This window comes from Aulostomus chinensis, chromosome 21 (genome assembly GCF_037954235.1).
Source record: "Aulostomus chinensis isolate RoL2024-O1b breed Wild chromosome 21, RoL_Achi_v1.0, whole genome shotgun sequence".
Taxonomy (NCBI): Eukaryota; Metazoa; Chordata; class Actinopteri; order Syngnathiformes; family Aulostomidae; genus Aulostomus; species Aulostomus chinensis.
In genome coordinates this window covers 19092501-19115753 of record NC_141340.1, presented here as the reverse complement: position 1 = coordinate 19115753, position 23253 = coordinate 19092501, and the positions used below count along the sequence as shown (strand labels likewise).

The following is a 23253-nucleotide window of genomic DNA, read 5'->3' as shown; positions in this document are numbered from 1 at the left end:
GATGGGAATACCCTTCAAATGCACGTCGTTAAGGACAGAGATGGACATGAGATCTATTATGAAGAGGAGAAGAAAGGCAGGGGTGGGGCGTCCCTGTCTTGCACCTCGAAGCTTATCAGGTCTTCTGGAGGTGTTCCCATGAATGATCACCAGCTGGTCATGTTTTCCTAAAACATTTTAACAGCTGAGACAAAGATAAGACCAAAACCCAAAACCTCGAAGGAAGCAAATAGAAAATTCTGTTCTACTGTGTCCAAGGCTTTGCAGAAGTCTAGAATTAAAATAAACGCGTGTGAGTGGATGAAGTCTGCATCGTCAGTAGATCCAGCACAGGCCTTATGTTGCAGCTGATATGAGGACCTCTCATGAAACCTGCTTGTGTTTCATTAGCGAGACGTCGTTAGCTTGTTTTGAGCCTGTTAGCATAAACTAAGGCAAGTCACTTGTATTCAGTCGTGAATAAACGTACTGGGCGCCAGTTATCTGTCAGAGAGGAGTCTTTCCCAGGTTTAGGAATGAAGGAATTTACTCCTTGCTTCATTGTAGGCACCATTTCTTCTTTCTCAAGGCATTCATGGAAAAGACAAAATATAGGTTTCCTCTAACAGGATCCAAAAAAACACCGACAGGAAGGCCGTCTACACCTGGAGGTTTGCTCTTCTTCCTATTTCATAGCACTGCTTATTTCAGAGGACCAGCATCACCTTGCAGTGACAGGGCAGGGCCAGACCCTGAACAGTGTCTGACACTAGGTGGAGTGGCAGAGCTTAAACAAAGGAAATTCTATAACTATTAGAGAGTTCTAGTTTGCTAACGCTGTAGAGATGGATGATACCAAGCATGAGGCAGCTGCCCTCTGAACTGAACTCTAAACTTTGGAGACTGTTTGAAGTCTTCTATCCCTATAACGCAAAACAATCTTCAGATGTGGAGGGTTGACAAAATGATATAACATTATGATATGGACACAAAGGACAAGAAAGCAATAAAAAAAAACCTTGGCTGATGTGTCTATGGATCTTTTTGATCCTTGGCTTGTTTGATCTCTGTGTTCTGTCTTTGATTTCTTCGATTCATAAATTCTGTGCTTTGATCTCTTTTTTCTGTCTTGGATCTCTGACTTACAAACACTTATTAAAGAACTCTCCATGAGTATAGTAGTGCAGACTATTGAAGGTGACTTTAACAACTTCTGTTGTGTCTCAACAAAGAAGCAAACCTCACAGTTAAACGGAGTGCTGCTGAAATCTCAACCCAACGTGTCGAGAAGTCAAGGAGGAAATTCAACCAACCTACAATGATGGAGAGGAATCCAGACCTGCACCTTGATGACCATGGGCGGTACTATGGTGCAGGGGATGAGGTCATGCAGATGATCTGGGAGCCAGTCCTGGATGTTCCTGATGATGGACAGCATGGTGGTGAAGTGGATCATGCTGAGAGAAGCCCTGCTCCAGCCACCGACATGCATGAGGGATTGTACGCCATCTTTGATGAATTTTGGCGGTACTATGGTGCAGGGGATGAGGTCATGCAGATGATCTGGGAGCCAGTCCTGGATGTTCCTGATGATGGACAGCATGGTGGTGAAATGGATCATGCTGAGAGAAACCCTGCTCCAGCCACCGACATGCATGAGGGCTTGTACGCCATCTTTGATGAATTTCGGCGGTACTATGGCGCAGGGAATGAGGTCATGCAGATGATCTGGGAGCAGTCCTGAATGTTCAATGCAGTCATGATAGACAGTCGGGTGTCAAAATGGATCATCCCTACAGCAACACTGCTCCAGCCAGCGACACGTATATGGGCTTGGAACATCATGGTCAGCCAGGAGGCCAGTCCTCCCTCATGACTTACAGGGGCCACAGGAACCGCAGCTGTGAGTATCAGCAGTACTGTGGAGAACCTGGTCCCTACACCGGCTGTGACCATCAGCAGTACTGTGGAGAACCTGGTCCCTACACCAGCTCTGACCATCAGCAGTACTGTGGAGAACCTGGTCCCTACACCAGCTCTGAACATCAGAAGTACTGTGGAGAACCTGGTCCCTCCACCAGCTCTGACCCTCAGCAGTACTGTGGAGAACCTGGTCCCTACACCAGCTCTGACCATCAGCAGTACTGTGGAGAACTGGGTCCCTACTTCAGTTATGAGCATCAGCAGTTCTGTGGAGAACCTGGTCCCTCCTCAAACTCCTATCATGAATGGATGGATCCTGACTTCTACTACACTGATGTTGGGGAGTACTACGAGGACATGGATCCCCACAGCTCCACTGACACTGAGCAGTAGAACACCTGCTGGTCCAACTGTGTCAGCACCATCTTCTCTGTGTGGACCAAGTTTATGTTTGTGAAGAGAGGCTTCATCCAACAGCCCACCATGAATTACACTGCTTCAGTGATATTATCTGAATGAATATGAAATAAATTTGACATCTTTTTGAACCCTTATTCCATGTGTGTGTGTGTGTGTGTGTGTGTGTGTGTGAGAGAGAGAGAGAGAGAGAGAGAGAGATTTAAAAAAAAGACACTAATCATCATTTGTTTTTCCTGAATATCCTGGAATGTGTGGTGAGGAGACAACTTGGGCACAAGGATCCAATGCATGGGCCGAGGCTCAAACCCAGAACCTTCCTGCTGTGAGGCCACAGTGCTCACCACTGCACCAATTTTGTCCTCAGAGTTTTCAACTAGTTTGAAATGTTTTTTCAAGAGGATTATTTGGGATGTGTACATTTTCAGAATGTGCTTGTACTATTTTGGACCACACTAACACAAAGAAAACAATGTCAAGTTGTCGTTATTTTCGTTATTATTCCATGATTTTACCAGTCAAGCCCACTTGGGAATCGATGTTCCTCCATGTGGCCCCTGAGATGAATGAGTTTGACACCACTTCGGTTGCAGTGGGGGCTGTGCTTGCTACAGGCCCAGCACAGGTGGGACAACATGTCTCCTTGCCCTGCCCAAACCTGCACATGGCCGCTATTTGTCCGAAATGCGCACAAGAAAGTTTTCAAATGACTCACCTCTGAATTTATCTTCCCGTCAATGAGAGGAAGGCACTGCCTCTGTTTTCTCGGTGGTGGGGAGTAGTAAAGGGGCGCCTGTGGTTTCATGAAGCTGAGGTGTCCAGGAGCTGCAGCTTCATGACGGTCACTTCCAGTGTTAGAGCCATTTTTTATGTTTTGATGGAAAATGTATATTTATATAATTAGATTTTAAATTCAGAATTAATACTTTTCCAGAATTTAAGTTAATATAGGAATATAAGAATTATTATATGCATCTTTAGTGATAATAGGAATTTATTTTAGAAATATAGCGTTTTACCTAGATACTAGTTACTCTGGTGCACTTTGATTGGCTGTTGGTTTAATATAAAACCGTCAGGACGCATGAAGATTCCAGAACAGAAGCCGCGAGCCATAGGAGCATCACAGTCTTTTGACCGGCACATTTCGTCACGTTACAGAGACAATTATTTAGAAGTTAGGGATTCATTTTTTGTTTTGTATGGTTTTAAGTTTCAGTAAAGAAAGACATCAAACTCAAGATTTGGATTCAAGACTTGTTATTTCTGTGGTGTGTCGCGTCCGAAAGTACTTCGAGGTTCAAGGCAAGTGAGTCACCTGCACTCACATCCAGGTTTCATTCAGGCTGAGTACCGCCAGTCTTTATTTACCCTTTGAGGAGGGTCAGGCTGGGATGGCCCACCGGCCGTCAGCTGCCCACGTGGAGGCTCAATCCTACTTTAAGGTTTCAGTGCCTCTGAGGTTTCTAACAGAATTACAGCTGTAAGTCTGGTTTGTTATCACTACTGTGGATGTCCTGCCTCTGATTGGGTTAAAGGCCAAACATAGTTCAGGATAATGGGGGAGCACCTGAGGTGGCCACTCAGATTCAGGTGATGGCCGGTGCCACCTGGGGCCACTCTCTGGCCACAACCCTGGTGAGATCAGACATGACGTTTAGGGGACTATAGGCAGATTTACCACTAAAACTTTTATGAAATCCGTGTACCACAGCTGCGACCGTCACAACAGCTATTTGACTCATATACTTGTCAAGCTAGCTTTATTAGCATGACTGCTTCACATTAAAGTTAATATGTCTGTCTTGCATGTTTGAATAAGCCTTTTCTGTGTTCAGGAGAAGAGGGGTCAGAAGATGAGGTCAGCATTTCATCCCAGTACGAATGTAATTCCACATACCAAGTCCAAAACCAGGGTGGGTCTGCAATAGGTGTGCCTGAATAATTCAAGCAGAATGATTTTTACCACTTCCATTTAAGATGAGTCACAAATGCCAAATACTGGATTATTTTATAAAGTAAGAAAATCGCTCTTCTGGGCAGGGCAATTTTATTTGTATAGCCTGTTTTTACGAACAGTGTGTCTTAAAGGGCCGTACTGACAGTTTTTGTCTTGTATGATTTAATAAAGTTCTTTTTGTGTCTAGATGTCAGTATGCCAAGAGAAGAGGGGTCAGAAGATGAGGTCCGCATTTCATCCCTCCAAGAATGTACGTCCACATCACAAGAGCAGAAACAAAGTGTATCTGCAAAAAAAAGGGGTAATCTTTGGGGCTTGGATTCTCTCTTGGGCTATTGCCTTTTACCTTGCTTTTAAAGCAAGGCATAGCATAGGCAACCTATTCCACAAAGAGCCAGGGTGGCTGCAGGTTTTTGTTCCAACCAACTAAAGCCGGGTTCAGACGACACAATTTAAGGCAGATTTTGACACAATTTTGTCGTGGCAGGCACATATCCAGCGTTGTGCCCGATTATCAGTGTCTGGAACGACAAACTGGAGTGTAGTGTGTTATAATTAATGACCAGTGATTTTGCGTGTACGACACGTTACGACACTGTACGAAGCCGAGATGGAAAGTCTAGCATGTTAGATTTTCTTTTATTCCTTTGCATAGTCTGACATCTCCGACGACGTGAACCTTGATGTCGACGAAGAGGATGACAGAGTGCTCTGATGTGTTGTTTACACCCAGCGAACATGTGCTTCATGTGCGCAACATGTCTTTTTATTTAGGTTGTATCAATTTTCTGGATATTAATTTGCTTTTCAGTTATTATGAATGTAGCCTAATGTTTACAATGTAGTTTCTATGATCACTGCACTGCCACTGTCTATGTTTTGTAAATGAGTTATAAATAAAGCTGAAAAAAGCTTCATGTGTGCAATATAAGTTAACATTGAGATTTACGCATCCATTAATATCCCCCACGTTCTCTGTGAAGGACGGGCAGGCAGTCTGTTCTCTTCAATGGCTGCACCATCATTTTTTCTTCCTTTTAATTTTCATGTCTGGACAAAGGATCGCGATCACACACAACGCTACATTATCCCCGATTGACAGTTTGTTGTGACGCCTCCCTGACGGCCTATGAACTCATACGGGGTCGTGATTGGGCACGGTTTGAACAGTTTGGTGATCAAAATTTCAAATAGCAATGGAATATGTACAAATACCTGCCTTATAATGTTCAAAAGCATTTATTTTTGACAAAGACTGGAAGCTGAATTTGCACAATCAGTGGCATGTTGTCTGGCCTGTTTTGTCTTTTCACAGTTAGTGGATCTAGTGTTGTCAAGTTCACCAAAGCGTCGTTCTTTTTTTGCCCACTTAGGTAAGCAAGCTGCTGTAAAACGTTGTTGGAAATCGGAGGAAACTGCTGCAGTCGAAAAACACCTGAAGAGGTTCTTGGTGAGGCAAATTGTTCCAGGTAAAGCGAACTGTGAGCACTGCAGTTCTGCAGAACCTCAAGTGCTTCTACACAGAGACTGGAAAGCATCAAATATTTCATCAAACATAGAAAAACTGCCTTGAGATGAAAATTAGAATGAAAGCAGTTGACTGATCAGAAGTATGGACACACATTTTCTGTTTGCCCTCTGTTTCCCCCTCTCTCTGTCTTCTATTCACCTAATAAATTTCTTAAAGTATCTCGGCACAAGAACTGCATAAAACCCCAATTAAAAAAACACAGTTGTACAGTGAGTGATCTGATGTCACATTAACATTTGCAGCCTGTTGTTTATTAAGAATTGGCTAAATTACTCAAATCGTATCTGTCTCAACTAACACAAAATGAAAAATTCATTCATTAGTTTTATTGTAAGTTGGCTGGCTTTCCTTGTGTTTCGACATAAGCTTAATGCACAACATCCTCAAATACTTCTTTGTTCAAAGCAGAAATGTGCAGTAGTTTGAAGTAGCTGCTGTGGTTGTAGCAGTTAACAGCACATTAAACAAATGCACGTTTGACCTCAGTTATATACAATATTTTCAGATAAAAGTTATATGGCAAGGCAAGGCAATTTTATTTGTAGAGCCCGTTTTCACCACCAGTTTGTCTCAAAGGGCTTCACATGGCATCATAACAACATCCTCTGTCCTTAGACCCTCACATCGACTGAGGAAAAACTCCATAGAAAACCCTTTTTTAACAGGGAAAAATCTGAGAAACCTCAGGGTGAGAAACAGAGGAGGATCCCTCACCCAGGACGGACAGACGTGCAGTAGATGTTGTTACAGACAAGAAAAGAGTTTACAATACAAAATGTGGGAAACATGGAAATGTTAATAACAGTTGAAGAAGGAAGCTTCTGGAAGGGGAGGCAGGGAGAGCAAGACAGCTTGATGGGGGACTGGATGGTAGACTGGTTCATGGAAGTGGAGCGCAGGCCAGTGTAAGAGCAGGGATAAAAGGGGGTGGGGGTGGGGCGAAGCAGGAGGTGTTTGGAGCAGAGAGATGGAGCTCTGGTGGATCTGTGGAAACACAGAGAGACTGAGAGACACCAAGGCCAAAATACAAAGTGCAACAAGTAGAGGGGAGAGGAGAGGAGAGGAGAGGAGAGGAGAGGAGGGGAGAGGAGAGGAGAGGAGAGGAGAGGAGAGGAGAGGAGAGGGCTCCATGTAACCTGATGTGTCCCCCAGCAGTCTAAGCCTGTAGCAGCATAGCTATCAATGGTTCAGAGCTACCTGAACCAGTCCTAACTGAAGGCTCTGTCATAAAGGAAGGTCTTAAGCCTGGATTTCAACGTAGTCAGAGTGTCTGCCTCTCTGACCCATGGAGAGAGCTGGTTCCACAGTGGAGGAGCCCAGTAACTTAAGGCTCTACCTCCCAGTCTGTTTTTTGAGATACTGGGAATCACTAAAAGACCTGCATTCTGGGAGCAGAGTGCTCTGGTAGGACAGCAGGGACTGAGTTCTTTCAAATAAGATGGGGATTGTTAATATGTTTGTTCATCTGGTTCATTTGGCAGCCTAACACTTTCTTGCTGTCAGTGATATTGCTAATGCAAATTACTTGGCAAATAGCAGAAAATGTCCAGTAAGGGGTGATGAGCAGTGTTTGATTTGAAGACTTGATGTTAAAACTGTTCTCCCATTCACTTGAATCACATATTTGAATCTACATGAATCTATATTGAATAATGACTGTAGTAGCAGTTCTGTGCTATGTCATGTCTGTAGCTACAATATCTAACTGTGAGCCATGGCAGCTCTGTGCCATAGCTTAAGTTGCCAGTCTGACTGTTGATTCATTTACTGCAGGGATCATACCATTAGGTGGACCCAACCATTTTACATCTGCTATTTTAAGGTGAAGAGTTGGTTACCTCATGTAGCTCTGAGGATTCTGAATCCATTGTTCTGTTTTGATTCCCGCATTATCAAAGTGTAAAATGTAGTCTGTCACCAACCTGTTTGCATAAATAAATACATGCACCTTCAGGATAACGTTGTTGAAAGTATTTTCATTTTATCATGAGCCTTATAGTTTGTTTGGTTGGTTGTTGTTGTTTTTTGCATTGTAATGCACAGTGAATCTTTAGTCAGACCTGTTAACACACTCCCAGGCTTCGTCTGTAGCCAGAAGATAGAAGGGCCCATTGCCTCAAGATGCTCTCTTAATGCAGCATTCCCTTGCAGATCAGTGAGCTCTAAAATGAACCAAATTTTGAGACATGCCCCAGACTCTGGCTCAAAAGGTGAGGGGAGCTCATGAAGCCATTGTCTCCTGCATTGGTGCGGGCACTCGGGTGCAAGTGGTCAATGGGCCCCAGATAGTAACTTGACATCCCGCAAAGATATAAAAACTAGAAATGTGTGTGTGTGTGTGTGTGTGTGTGTGTGTGTGTGCGCGCATGTGTGTGTGTGTATTTGTGTGTGTTCATATGTGGGGTGGGAGGGGCGTGTCTTCAGTATTAGCAGTATTTCTGTTGTGACTGTTTTTATTTGGTGAAGCGCTTTGAAATGTATTTTGATGAATGAAAAGCGCTGTATAAATCAACAAGGTTTGAAGTTTGCATCTGACAAATGGAACGCTCCCTTCTTGTGGAGGTCCATGATGACTACTGCTGGATGATCACCACAGGTCAGACAAGAGTACTGGTACTCATGTTCTGTTAGTGCCTTGAAGTGAAGGTACCCCTAGAGAACTGTGTCAGCTGAGGGCAACTGTCCCCCTGTAGTCAATTCCAAATACTCAACCACTCTGGTCACTGCAGTATGGACCTAAGGGAGAAATATAATGATGGAAAACCAAATGTGTGTAAAAATTCAGTAACACATTTGTGCATTTACCTGATAAAATTAATTAATTCATGATTGATTATACTTCAGTTATGTTAGATCAAATATTACCCGTAGCATGTTCCTTATGGTTAGGCATAAAGGGAGATCAAGCAGTATCCAGTCATGAAAATTGTGTAAGCCATCCACTCTTGATACCGTAGAGAATTCCACACTGATGGCATGATTTACAGGAGCTAGAGACATCTGGAAATCAAAAGATGAAACAAGAATCAAAGTAAAGTTTGAATGTGTGTAAAGATGTGAAAGTAGAACAAATCAACCACATTGTAAAAAGATATCAACTGATCGACATCATTGACCTGCCTTGAACATTACGTGACTTGGTAAGGATTTTGGCCTCATCTGTAATGAGGACTGGGTCACTCAGGGGTACATTGCCTGGACAGTGCTGGCACGTCCTCTCTTCTGTTCTTCTGTTCAGAATGTTTGTGTAATCACCTGCTTTATATTAGTTCTGCTCCACACCAGTTATTTTGTAATCCATTTCTCATTTTCACTGTGAAATATTGCAAGTCTAAAGATGCCTAATTGGTATTGAGGTTGTGTTAATGTGTGGTATTAAAATGTCTGAACATTAAGATGTTAAATGTTTAACATTATTATTTAACCTCTCATTATGCCTACTTTTCACTCCATTTTAAGGGTTGTTCTCTGTCTGAGAAGTGTGATGTTGTTCTCTTTTTTCAAAGTGTGAAAAACCCGGGGGAGGAGTTGACTTCCTTTTGACCTTATTCGTTTTGAGGGTAGCGCGAGAAAGACGTTCTGTCAAGAAGGAGCTGATGGACACGCTGGATGAAGCAGAGCAGAGCGGTCGTTCCACCGGTAATTGAAGTTAGAAAATGAGCTTTTTGTACTTTGATGTAGAACTAAAGACTGTGCTGAGCCAACGCCTGGCTCGCCTGCTCAGCTCACTCGCCTGGCTCGCCTGCCGTCGTCAGAGGGGAGGCGCTGGCCTGATTCTCCTTCCCCTGCCGTACGAGTGGGGGACCGCGGTCGGGAGGAGCTGCAGCGATGTGTTGCTGGTTCCTGAGTGTGGTCTGCTTTCTGCAGAGTGAGGTTCCTCCAGGTTTCTTCTACTCAAGGATGTAACTGTACAGCTGCTTGTTTCATTTTAATGAGGTCCAACATTAAGAGCACCAATGAAACTGAATGCAAGCTTAGAACAAAAACTAAACTTAAAGAGTGCACTGAGATTAACACAGGCTAAAGACTAAAAGTACCCAGGTCTTTTCTCTTGTTGGGTTTATTATGTTTCAAACAGTGTTTTATGTTCTGCAATGTGAAATACCTGAAATTCCATTGAATACACTGTTGAAATTCACCTACTGGGTTTGTGGTGTTATTAATCATATTTTGCTGAACAACTGTACAGGTAAATTTATTTATTTCAGTAAATGGTAACATTTCATTGGTTTATCATCACCATAGTTTTTCCCATAGCCTCTCAGTGATAATTGATAAGAGTAAGAGTCTTATTTGACCCCAGACACTTTATTTTACTCTGAGATGTCTCTTTCACCCTTTTTGAAACTGTAAGTAGTTCAGTAGTGACCTGTGTAGTTCATCAACTTATCATAATAGTAGGAGCCCAGGGTGAAAGGGGTACTTTAGCATTTCCACTTCTACCAACTCAGAATATCAGTGACTTGACAGGAGATCACTCACATGACTGGATTCCTTTTCTTTGCTGGTCAATAAGTGAGATCATTTTAGGAAGGTTAGCATTTACAGTTTTGTCCACTCAGAACATCTGAGGCCCATAGGGGGCGCTGGGGCACCTCCCTCCCTGTAAAGATGAGGGGAAAAAATGCATCGAAAAATATATTTTTACAATAAAGATGTTTTTACCAACTATTGTGGGACCACTTGCAATGCTAATCATTTAAACTACATTTCCCAGCTGCTGTTATTCATTTACCATTGAATTTCCACTGAGGACTCGTATTGATTCTTTCACAGGTTGGATTGGTCAGATCGCCCCAGCACTGTGACCAAATAACCAATTATGTACAGTTGCCAGGTAAAATTAGTAAATATGCAGCCATTCAGCATAGCAGAAATTTATGGTCTTGGGGCGCTGAAAAAATGGCCCTCTTGGCCAAAAATGATTTTAGGGGCGGGGAAAGGAGGGAGAGGAGCCTGTGTGCCCGACAAAAGTTTAGTGACTTGATGAGCTGATGTTGATGGCGTAGCTTGAATGTTAGAATGTTTATCAATACCAACTCACTGAAAAGTGCAGTGAGGTAGTGTGGCCGAGTGGTCTAAGGCGCTGGATTTAGGCTCCAGTCTCTGAGGAGGCGTGGGTTCAAATCCCACCACTGCCATCATATATGTGTGGCAGGTCTCTCTCAGCCTCTCTGTGCTGCAGGTGGTGACTGCTTTTGTCACTCATGGAAGGAAACATCCCGAACTTGAGGTATTCTACTCATCTTGAACTCTAAACAACAATGTGCAGTCACGCTGAGCTGCCTTCAAGCCAACAACATGGGCACAGTGTACCGACAGCCACAGGCTCCTCCCAGTTTACACAACACTGCCAGTGACCTCTGCTTCAGTGTAACGGTGACTTTCTAAGCTGAAGCTGATCCAGGACCAGCTCAAGAAGAAACATGGAGAAGACATTTAATGCTGCTCTCTATTGAGACGAACAACTCAGCTGACTCAAACAAGGCTGCTGGTGTCTTCAAACCCACGACCAAAAGAAGAACCCTCCTCTGAGTCCACAGACCTGAGCATCGCTGCTCTGACGTCACCACCTGGGTGTCAGTGGGAAGTCAGTGGTGAGGTTGTCAGTCGTTCCTTGTGTTTTATTCCAGAGGCCTGGAAGTTAAACACAAAATTAAATTATTTTAATTCTTTACTTGAAGTTTGACGCTGTTTTGCTGGAAATGTCTGACAACTTCTTGCATGCTGGTGTCCCATCACACACAACAGGTGCACTTGTCCTCTTTTCAACTCTGACCCACAAACATTCCACCAGTGAACGTCCAGAAATTGAAGCATAAACAGCTCAGCAACAATGAATTCTTTAAATCAACCTCTGAAATAAGAGATGAATCTTTACCTGCTGAGGCCTGCTTCAGAGCCAAATAGTGAAACGTTCAGCACTCACATCCCTGTTCTTGTCCCAGTCCTGCTCTTATAAATCAAGGCCTGTTCAGTAAATGGTAGAGCAGAGTGGTTCAGGGGAAGAGAGCTGGGACCAGAACCCAGAGATGGACGGATCAAAACTGTCCTCTGATAAATGAGAAGAACAAAATTAATATATTTGTTTAGAAATGTGAATCTGTTAAAAAGGGTTGGAAATCAGATTTCAAACCATTGTGAGAGTTAATAAGTGTCTACTTTTCAACTGAAGCAAAAGTTGACTTCAGAAGATTTTTGTGATTCAACTTAGCAGCTAAATTTCCATTTCTATACTGATTGTCTGCAATGGTTAATGGGGGGGTGGAGCTTATCCCAGAGTATCCAGTTAACCACCACCCCTCTTGATGTCTTTGGACTGTGGGAGGAAGCTGGAGTACCAGAGAGAACCCACACAGGAACAGGGAGAATATGCAGACTCCACACAGCTGGGGCTGGAACCCAGAACTTTCTTGCTGTGAGGCAACAGCACCAACCATCGCACCATTTTGTCCAGTGAAAATGCCACCAGATTGTTTGGATTTTCTGTAAAATCAAGTACAATGGATAACAGGTCTGCTTACGTAGCAGAAGATTCTAGGTTCAACTCCTGGTTGGCTTGCTTCCACCTTTATACTGAGAAGCTTTCATTGCCTCTCCTTCTTCCCAGGATGGTTCCACCTCAGTGGAAAGGTTAACTAAATACTCATCAACTTCTCTGGTCCAATCATATTTATGTTGGCACACAGAGAACAGATCCAGAGTCAGAGCTGAGACTTGAGTCTAACACCTTAAGGGTGGAGGAGAAGAAGCCCTGATTTCTGTCTCACACTCTTTTTACTCTCTCTTGGCTTCACCCACACAGGGCGGGAGAACATCCACATAGTGTATCAGTATTTTTCATATTTTTAACCAAATCAGCTCTAACTGGTTAAGAACAGGTGAGTTAGTGAGTGTGGTGCGTTCTAATCTGATGTGCGAGCTGCAGTAAACAGCAAAGCCAAACAGCACAGAAGCCTTTCAGCATTCATGCAGACTGTAAAGACGGCTGAAAAGCTCCCTGCTTTGGAAGGAGCAGAGATGGAGCCAGAAAAAACACAGAATTTGCCCAGACTCTGATTTGAAGTTGCAAGTGACTCAAGTTGGTGATGAAGTATGATTGGCTGCCTCTTCATGAGGTCATTCATACACACGTGTAGAATCAGGATGTGAGCTGAGGGGTGGAGGTCGATGAGTACTGGAAAGGGTTCAATAATGACCACAACTTTGGCACCAGGAGGACAGCAGGTGATGGCACCTGGGAGCTCAACAGACCTGATGATTGAACCGCCAATGACAAGGATTTCAGCCACCATTGTAAACAGAGTTTAGAGGAGAGAGAAAACCTGCTGTCAGCCTCAGCAGTCAGGGCAGTGTCAGAGGCCGCAGAGTTGAATGAAGCAGGATCAACTGGCAAGTCTCAGCTGGAGGTGATGTCATCACTGGCCTCAGTCCTAACCAGTGCTCTGCCTAGCAGCGGGAACGATAGCGAGAGACCAGTACAAGCACTCAGAGTTGGAGACAGCAGGAGGAGAGAGACAACGACAGCGTCACCCATGGGAAACTGTTGCATCCACTCAGGACAGGCTGCTCCAGAGAGATCGAGGCCCCTGCACAGGGGGCTGGCACAGGTCTTGAAAGTCTTAATAAGTATGGAATTTTGTGTGAAAGTAAGAAAGTGTTTTCTCTCGTAGGATAGTTTTAGAGGATGCTCAAAGGCACATAGTCTTGTCAAATTAGAACAACTCAAAGAAACATATAAAAACATGACATGATTTCGCTGACTGCTCGGTTCTGGAATGACATCAAATCAAAACTTGTGTAGCTACGTTTTCAGCTTCAACTCGAAAAAAAAACAACTTAGAGTTAAGGTCTTGGAGAAAAAGTATGTAAGTTTTGAAAAAGTCTGGATAAAGTCTGGAATTTTTATTTGGAAAAAGAGTGAGCACCCTGCCTGTAGCCACTGGGTCAGTTTGCTCTTCAAGCAGCCCAAAGTAGTTTGACACACGAAGGTCATCTGAAGAGACCTGAGGAAGAGAAATCTGTCTCCCCTTCTCCTTAACGGACAAACACAGGAGAGGATGGACGTCCAGCTGAAGCCAGGAGACAAGCAGGGGTTGCTGCTTGAGGACATCATCCAGGAGGCTCTCGATGGTGTGGAGTTGGGGTCTCAGACTGGAAGCTCTCACTGCTGTTGTCCAACCAGCCATCACATCACCTCCTGAGCTCTCAGCCTCCACTTGACCAGGTTCTGGATGCTGAGTCAGCAGGAGACATGAAAGTAATCAATGTTGAATGACTTTCAAAGCTGCCATCAATCTGCAGGACTTACTCCTTCACTGTGTGGTTCAAAGTCAGTGGTTTCATCAGAGCTGTGAACTGAGCCTGTGTTCATTCACGTATCAGTAACAGGCTGACACTTCATCACACCAGTGGACAAACGTCAGCATTCATCACACAGCAGCTCCTCTGATCAACAACAGAAGGAGCTAAAGTCTTCTGGAGGATGAGGACATCAGTCCCTCTACCTCTCACATGCTGAGCCAGCACTCTACCATTTGAGCTGGTTCTCCTGTTAATGAGGACAGCAGATAATGCAGGTTGACCTTCATGATTGGATGAGCGTCACCAGTTGAAGCTTCTCTGGTTGACCAACATGTGGAATCTCTTTCAGTACTCCAGTGGTGGTTTAAGTGATGACAACATGGGTTAGTCACTGGGAGTGTGTGTGTGTGTGTGTTTATGTGTAGACTTTCCCTTGTGACAACTGATTTGATTTGGAAACCAAAAAAGAAGAAAAATCTTCAGATTCAGAAAACTTTTTATTCCTGTGGGGTGCAATTAAGGGAGCACAGAGCGATGCACTTTGTTACACAACAACACAACAACATACATCAGGTAAGGAAGTGCAGAGACATCTTGACCTCCCAGGGTGAGCAGCAATTGCTTTGTAAAATATTCGACGTGTTCTCCCTGTGTCTGCGTGGGTTCTCTCCGGGTACTCCGGCTTCCTCCCACAGTCCAAAAACATGCAATTGGGGACTAGGCTGATTGAATACTCTAAATTGACCGTAGGTATGAATGTGAGTGTGAATGGTTGTTCGTCTCTCTATGTTGGCCCTGCGATGGACTGGCGACCTGTCCAGGGTGTACCCCGCCTCTCGCCCGTTGACGCTGGGATAGGCTCCAGCCCCCCCGCGACCCTTAATGTGTAGGAATAAGCGGAAGATGACGATGGATGGATGGATGGAAGGAATATTCGACGTCTGACAGGATGAGTTTCTTTTCCCAGTGATTCCACTGATAGTGAAAAGCTTCGTTCATCAGACTGGTCTGATAGGATCAACTACCTTTTACTCTTGAGTGGAAACAGCAACCTGTCAGAGAACATTAGTCAGATCAAAGCCAAGATTAAAGCAAGCCTCCAGATCAAAGTCAGAATTTATGATGATGTCATCAGGGCTTTGACAGTGTATTTATTTGTACCTAATATTCTGTCTTTGATCCCAGGAGGACATGAAAGAAACACAATTGAGGAAAGTATAGGAGAACATTCAGCTTCACTGAGGGACAGGATTTAAGAGGGCAAGATTCTTTTGTATTTCCAATTTAATGGAACCTACCTTAAAACTGGGGATGACCATTTTTAGGGAGTTCATTTACTAATACACAGAGTAAGTCATGTCATTCCCTTTATAAAAAAACAAACATGTTAAGCTCCTCCCCCCAGCTCCAGATGGTACAGACAGATAGGAGAGTGGCAAGGAGGCAAAGAAGTGTTCTGCTCTTGTCAGGGAAATTCTCCTTGTAGACCGTTGAGAGTTGCTAATTCTCTGAAGAATCACAAACGCAGTGTGATGAATCAAGTCTCTTTAATGCATGCAGCATGGAGAGAAGGCTGCTGAGTGTTCTCTGCTGATCTGTACAATGACCCAACCTTTTAAACCATTCAACAACAAAGGGGCAGATGATATCCACATCAAAGCAATGACTATAGGATATAGGAAATAACACCTGTTAAATATTTGCCTCTCAACTCCCCACTTCATCCTGTTCAATTGCCCTTTTGTGCCTTGAGGTCAGGGTGGCCACAGGAACTCATAAAATACTTCCTGAGACTACTACCTCTGACCTGTCTATTAAATTAATTCCTACATTCAAGCCAAGTTTGCACCACCAACAGTCTCCCATTCTTATGCAACATGAACATTTATAGTCATTGTTGATGGCTAAAGTTGTGTTCACACCAAACCCGATGCAGTGTTAATGTGCTTAATAATAGAGAATGAGTGAAAGGAGTGTTCAGAGTGATGTATAGTATGACAGTCAGGCCAGCAGGTGGGGGCTTTCATTTACGCTGTCTACCTGTTTATGGTATCTGTGCTCTGCCAGCAGAGGTCACGCTTCACAACCAATCTTCTAGGGTGTCTGAATGGTGCCGTTGGCTGCGTCCGAATTGCCAAGTGGCAACCTACGTCCTACTGCTACGACCTACCGCTACAGCCTACTTCTACAACCTAAACACAGCGGCACCATTCGGACACCCTATAAGATTGGTGGTGAAGCACGACCTCTGCTGGCAGAGCACAGATATCGCAAATAGGTAGACGGCACCAACGAAAACCCCACCTGCTGGCCTGACTGTCGTATTGCACTCCACTCTGAGCGCACCCTCCATTCATTCTCTATTATTAAGCACATTAATGTAGCTGTAAAGTTGTGTGCACACAACTTTGTAAAAGAAACAACTGTGAAGGTCAAACTGAGGATTTCTCGACTTGTTCAATCCTCCATGTTAAAGTCCACCATGCTTTTGATTGGCTCTGATTCTCTGTGGCAAAATCCAACAAGAGGCTCCAAAAATGTTTTGAATGTCATAAGAATGCACAGGACGAGATGTTAGTTTCCTTCATGTCTGCAGTTCCTCCACTGGAAAGTAAAGTCAATGCTGTTCCTCTGCTGAAACCTGGGATCAGACCAGGGACCTTTAGATCTTCAGTGTGACGCTCTCCCAACTGAGCTGTTTCAGCTCTGAGTGATGGACCTGCGTCTCTCATATTATAATCTCATCCACTCTTACTAGAACTTAGAGAGGATTTGAGCTTCTGAAGTCATGTCACATTGAACAGTTCTACAGGACCATTTTTATGAAGGGATGAATCACACAAGCCTTTTTTGTGTGTGTTCTTCCAGTTGCCTCAACATGATGTGAGCCAATAATTCCACATCTGTACTAGACACACCTCTTGTTGGTGGGTTTTATGGATCTTACTGTTCTAACCGTGTCTTTTATCTTAAATATGCCACTTTCACATGAAAACATCAATAACAGTACAACATCAATAGCATTCAACCTGCAGTATGGAGGATTTTATTTGGATACTAGTATATTAGAGTGGCACGGAGGTGTAGTGGTTCGTACCTCACAGCAAGAAGGTTCCGGGTTCGAGTCCCAGCTCCGGCTCGGGCATTGGATTTCTCTGTGTGGAGTCTGCATGTTCTCCCTGTTCCTGTGTGGGTTCTCTCTGGGACTCCAGCTTCCTCCCACAGTCCAAAGACCAGGATCCTGGGGGTGGACTGTCTTTAGGAGGCTGAGGTGTCTAGGGGTCTTTGTGGACCCTCTGTATCTCAAACTGAGACAACAGAGTCCTGTGTTCTTGAGTCATTGTGTATAGTCTCTGTTGTTGGACAGCTCAGCGTGGTCCCTGATGGTCTAGTGGCTAGGATTCGGCACTTTCACTGCCGCGGCCCGGGTTCGATTCCTGGTCAGGAAATGAGTTATTTAGAGGTTCAAACTATCATGTCATGAGTTTGCTCAAAACTAATGACTTGAAGGGAGTTCAGTCAGTTTACATCCAACAATTCTCCATGCAAGCGCATCCTGCAACAGCAGTGACTAAAACTTCCCTTTAACAAGCAGGAACGTCGAGCAGTTCCAGAGTTAGTGGAAACGAATGTTTGCTTTAACCGGTTGGGGGGAAAGAGAGCAGGAAAGGTAAATATTTTAGGAAATGTTGATGTTTCTGGTGTGAACAGAGAAGGAGAGGAGGTCGGCACGTAACAACAGTCTAATGTTTAACAAATTGTTCTCCTGCACTGCACAACATTTGTTTCTTTGATCTCTGAATTCTGTGTTTGATCTCTGAATTCTGTCTTGGATCTCTGGGTTCTGAGCATTGATCTCTGGGTTCTGAGCATTGATCTCCTGCTTCAGTCTTTGATCTCTGACTGATTCTAAACTCATCAAAGATCACATCAGCATATTTGTCCAGACTCCAGATGATGATTTTACCAAGTGCACTCCAGCAGTCCTTGTTGCTGTCTGCTGTTGTGTCACAGCAAAGTAAGGAAACAGCCTGACGGTCCTCAGGAGGAAATTCGACAACCTCCAAAGATGGAGGTGAATCTAGACCTGCTCATGTTGGCCATCCTTGATGAACTTGGGCGGGTACTCTGGTGCAGGGATGAGGTCATGCAGATGATCTGGGAGCAGTCCTGATGTTAAATGCTGTGATGAAGGACAGTGTGGTGGTGAAATGGGTCAATTTGAAATTTTCAACAGTTTAACGTTGTTGGCAGGACTCCAACCTGAGCAGGGAGACCCCAACGTGTGTGTCAGTGTTTTGAGTGAGCTTCCTGGCAGGTTGACACAAGTCATCTGATGGCATTTTTTATTTTAAGAAATACCTCTGGCTTGTTTTTATTTTGTTTTGTTTTGTATTCTTTTTTAATGAGAAATTAGAAATGGTTTTTAAGGTAACACTATGTTGATACATTCTGGTTACCATGGTTACTGTTTGTATCTGAAGTTGAGAGACTTTTCTTAAAGACTACATTCTGGAGAAAATACAGTGATTGGAAATATTCAATTTTACCTAGTTTTTGGTCTTTTTCTTGCATTGTTGCTGTTTGTCCTGCCAGAAAAGAAAACTATAGGACTGTTCTTAAGGTCAAAGGTAATGTTGATACATTTTGTGGGGGAAAAAAATGGAGTGATTGAAAGGAAAAAAAATCACCTGAAAATGCATACATTTCCTGCTTTGCGTTTTTATTTGAAAAGACAAATGTTATGGTTGAGAAATACTGTTTATAAATGTACTGTAACATGTATTACATGTACATGAGTATTTAAAATTGTATGAAGGTTTTAAATTCAGTTAAATAAAAAAATAACTTATGATGACATATACTTTTATTTGAGACCACTTAAAAGAAAAAGCTTGCTCCCACATTCAAAAGTTCATTCGATGAATTTAAAATATTCAGGTTTAATAAAGGAGTATATTTAAATTGGGTAATACAACCAATTTAATGATTTTTATTTCTGGAAACTTGAAATAATTGGTTTGTAAAATCATCAGAAATTGGTTTACATCAATTTAAAAATTTCATGTTGAAAAAAAATAATTTATTTACGTTGTATAGCAAACAAATTTTAGTTGTGATCTGTTCAGCCAAATTTTTTTAATGAAGCCAATGCTTTTTTTTCAGTGTAGTGAAGAAGACGACCTTATGACACCATTTTCATTGTTGCTCTATTAGTTCTCAGTCTCACTCATAAAAATGAACCAGCTTTGACATGTTTACTTCTCTTGTGTGTTCACAACTTTGGTCTTTAAACTCCTGACAAACACAACATGTCACACATTTGGTGTATTAAAGCAACAAATAATAACATCATGATGATTCAGGTTAGGAGGGCATGGCCTGGAGGCAGTGTGGCCGTCTAGCAGAGTTGCAGGTTCAGTTCTCACTTCACCTGGTGACCAAGGTGAACTTGAAGTGTCCTTGAATTAGGTACTGAGCCCCTCATTGCTCTTGATGACTAACATCTAAGACCAACAAGCTTTTGGTTTTCTCTGATTCTGTGGCAAAATCCAACACCAGGAAACAGAAAATCTTGAGGTTGTCTCACTTTTTTTTTAAAGAAACTCTGCATAGGACAGTGATAGGATGCTTGTTTCCTTGGATGAAAAAGACTGGTACTCTCATCTTCTTAAACAATTACTTGTTCTATCAGGACAAGAGAATCTGAGCTTGGATGTCATTTAGAAGTAAAAGGTAAATTAAACTTGTAAACATCAGCTGGTGTTCACTCTGATGATGTGTGGATGGTCTGTATTCTTCCTTCTGTAGCACGATGCTGCTGGGAAGAAGCCTGATTATTGTCAGAGTTGTGTTCAGTGGCTCCTACTGGGTCCATTTCTGACAAATGGGCTCCAGAGTTCAGCTGTTTAAAAGGGTCAGAAAAAGCAGCACATCATTGCAGTCAGCAGACGCGGTGGCCGAGTGGTTAAGGTGATGAACTGTCAATATGTTATGCTCTGCATGCATGGGTTTGAATCCCATCCTTGTTGCAGGTCAGTTTGATTTCCAAGGTACTGAAATAATTATTTTGTGGGAACTGGATTTTTGTGTCTATTGTGGTAGTTGTTAGTCACTGAACAACAAACAGTAAATGTCAGTTCCATTAAATCCATTAATACATTTAAGAGAAAGATACAATGAATGAGCTGCATAGTTAAAAATCCGTCTGTTGATGATATTCCTAACAAAGGCCCGGGTGAACCTTTTGTGTGAGTTAGTCTGTAGTGATGAGAAAACATGAACTTTCTGAAAGTACCACCAAATGCTGCTCAGCTCCGTGTGATTGCACAATCAAGTCCACGAGTCTCTTTTCCTCTGCAGTGGTCAATGACCTGTTGAATTCAGGCTTCAGTCTTTTGAATGTGTTACATCCGTGTTGCTGAGCTGCTTCATGAATCAGTTTCATGCAGGTATTCCCAATCTTCATAAACAATCAAAACTCATCAGTGAACAAGCAGGAAATCAAATGCAAATCTGGCCAATTTCCCATCACTAACATGAGAATCCATGTTTCTTTGCTACCCCAGGCTCCAGAATTCTTCCTGTGTGAGACATGGAGGCCCTTCTTTCGCAATTATTTCCTCACCAGGCCGTCCCTGTCCAGTACGTAATTGAGCTGCAAATAACAGATATTGGTCAAATGATGGTGTGTGCCATCGCAAAGAATTAATATTTGTACTAATTAGCCTCAGGCTACTGCTGCAACTGAAACTAAAGTAGAAAAACACAATGAAGGTTACAAGTCAGACATGACAGTGCATATTTGAAAATACTAAATCATCAAGGACATGTGCTATGAACCCACTGCCATACAGACAAACAAAATGAAGAATGTGAGACAACAAGCGGGCAGCACGGTGGTGCAGTGGTCAGCACTGTGGCCTCACAGCAAGGAGGTTACAGGTTAGAGTCCTGCCGTCCAAAGACAGGCAACTGGGGACTGATTGGTTCTCCAAATTGACCGTAGGTGTGAATGGTTCTTTGTCTCTATGTGTTGGCCCTGCCATGGGTGAACCCCACATCTCGCCCGTAGACTCTGGGATGGGCTCCAGCCCCCCCGCGACCCTAACCAAGAATAAGCGAAAGACAATGGATGGATGGACATGACAATGCCCCCGCTTGGGTTGGTTTGAGTAGCAACCTTTCTGGTTCTCTTACATTCATGTGTGTTGCTCGTCCACGTGCAAAGTCATACATCACAATATTTGGCAAATGTTTCCAAGACAGCAGGTGTTCTGTCCTTAATGCGTTCCACGCGTATATCGACAGAAAACTAAACGCTCCACTCCAAACAAGACTCTGGGTCCTGCTTTTGCCAGGTTTATTGTTGAAGTTAAATGTGAAACTAAAAGGAAAATGAACTAATATTAGAATTATGAATATTACGTGTCTTCAGATGCATAAATGATCAAATAAACAATTGTACATCTGTGAGCCATATAAAGCAAACCCTAGCATGGCTAATAGAAATACAAACCTAAAGGGAAACACACATGAACACGTAACTAATAAACATGTAGTCTAATGCTTTACCACTGAAGATGTTAGCAGATGACAATAAAAACCAGAGAGTTACCCAGACAACACAGTTGGCTGACACTTTTCATTGGTGGTTCAGATTTGTGCTCGATGGGATGGGATGAAAATTTGACCTTCGAACAGTAAAAACCATTCAAAAAGCTGTCTTTCTGGGTGCTGACCACGTTGAAGTTCCCTTGATACCCAGCAGAGGGCATGCTGACACTTTCATCACCTTGATCGAAGGTGAACTAAGCTATACTGATACGTTGTTTAGATGGGAACCTGGGGGGACAATGGCAAGCAGAGCTGTCCTGAGTGGACAAACACATCTGAGAAGCATGGAGTGGAAGGAAGAGTGCTGGCTGGCACCACATGGCTGTCTACTTTCTCACATGCAATGTTATTGGCGTTCCTCCTGGACAAGTTTGAGGGCCACATGAAGCTGGTGAATGTTCCGAAAGATCCTGGAAGAGAAATACAGAACACAATCAAGTCAGTCTTAAGTACTCTTGTATTTTTGGGGACGAGACAAATATTTTGTCGTGTGGTATCACTGCAGGTGTACCAGAGTGTTTGGGACCGGTGTTGAACCTCATAGACATGGGAATTTCAAGTTTTTGAGGGAGAAAAAACAGACCGAGGGAGTGATAACGGCCCTCCTGACCTCAGTACCTCATTCCCATCAACCAGATGCTGCACACCAACAACCCACAACAAAACAACCACGAACAACCACAACAACCACTGCTCTACTTCTTCAGGAAGCTGCGGAGAGCTGGACTGGGGAGCTCCATCCTGAGGAATCTCTACTGCTGTGTGGTGGAGAGCGTCCTCTGCACCTGCATCACCGTGTGGCACAGAGCTACACTGCTGCTGAACAGAGGGCTCTGCAGAGGGTGGTCAAGGCTGCACAAAGAACTGTGGGGAGCAGTCTTCCCTCCATCTCAGACCTCTACACCTCATGATGCAAGGGGAGGAGGGCCCTACGCATCATGAAGGACTCCACCCATCCCGCACACAGTCTGTTTTGTCCTCTCCCCTCTGGCAGGTGGTTGAGGAGCATCCAGAGCATCCAGAGCAGGAATACCAGGCTCAGGAACAGTTTCTTCTCTGCAGCTGTCAGACTGCTGAACTTGAGCTGTATTCTGTAGTCTCCCACCCTCTCCCATCCACAGTGCAATATCTCCTCCTCTAAGTGCAATATCCCTCAACTTGATACTTGTACATATACACTCTTGACTTGTACATATACCTTCTTTCTATTTATATATTTAATTCATATATGTGTATATATATATATATTTAATTCATATATGTATATATATATATTTAATTCACACACACATATGTATATACTGTATATATAGATATAGATATAGATATAGATAAATTTCCTTCTGTATATATCTTGTGTTTGAAATACCTATTTCTGTTCTCTACTCTCTATTATGCTATCTCTGCTATCCCGGGACCTGAGTTCAACTTTCGTACCACCAACATGGAAATGTGAGTGGTATGACAATCAAGATCCTTGAATCCTTGAAAAGGAGCCACCAAAGGCTGTGAGTCATCTGGG

General features: G+C 43.3%; 1 protein-coding gene and 1 non-coding gene across 2 annotated transcripts in view; one reads left to right on the top strand and one right to left on the bottom strand.

Moving 5' to 3' along the window:
• Positions 1-23253, bottom strand: part of LOC147241938 (uncharacterized) — a 179576-nt gene that overhangs the window by 95249 nt on the left and 61074 nt on the right. The gene's annotated exons all lie outside the window — the stretch shown is intronic.
• trnal-uag (transfer RNA leucine (anticodon UAG)) lies at positions 10870-10951 on the top strand. Its single transcript has one exon. It is a non-coding gene; the product is annotated as a tRNA-Leu (tRNA).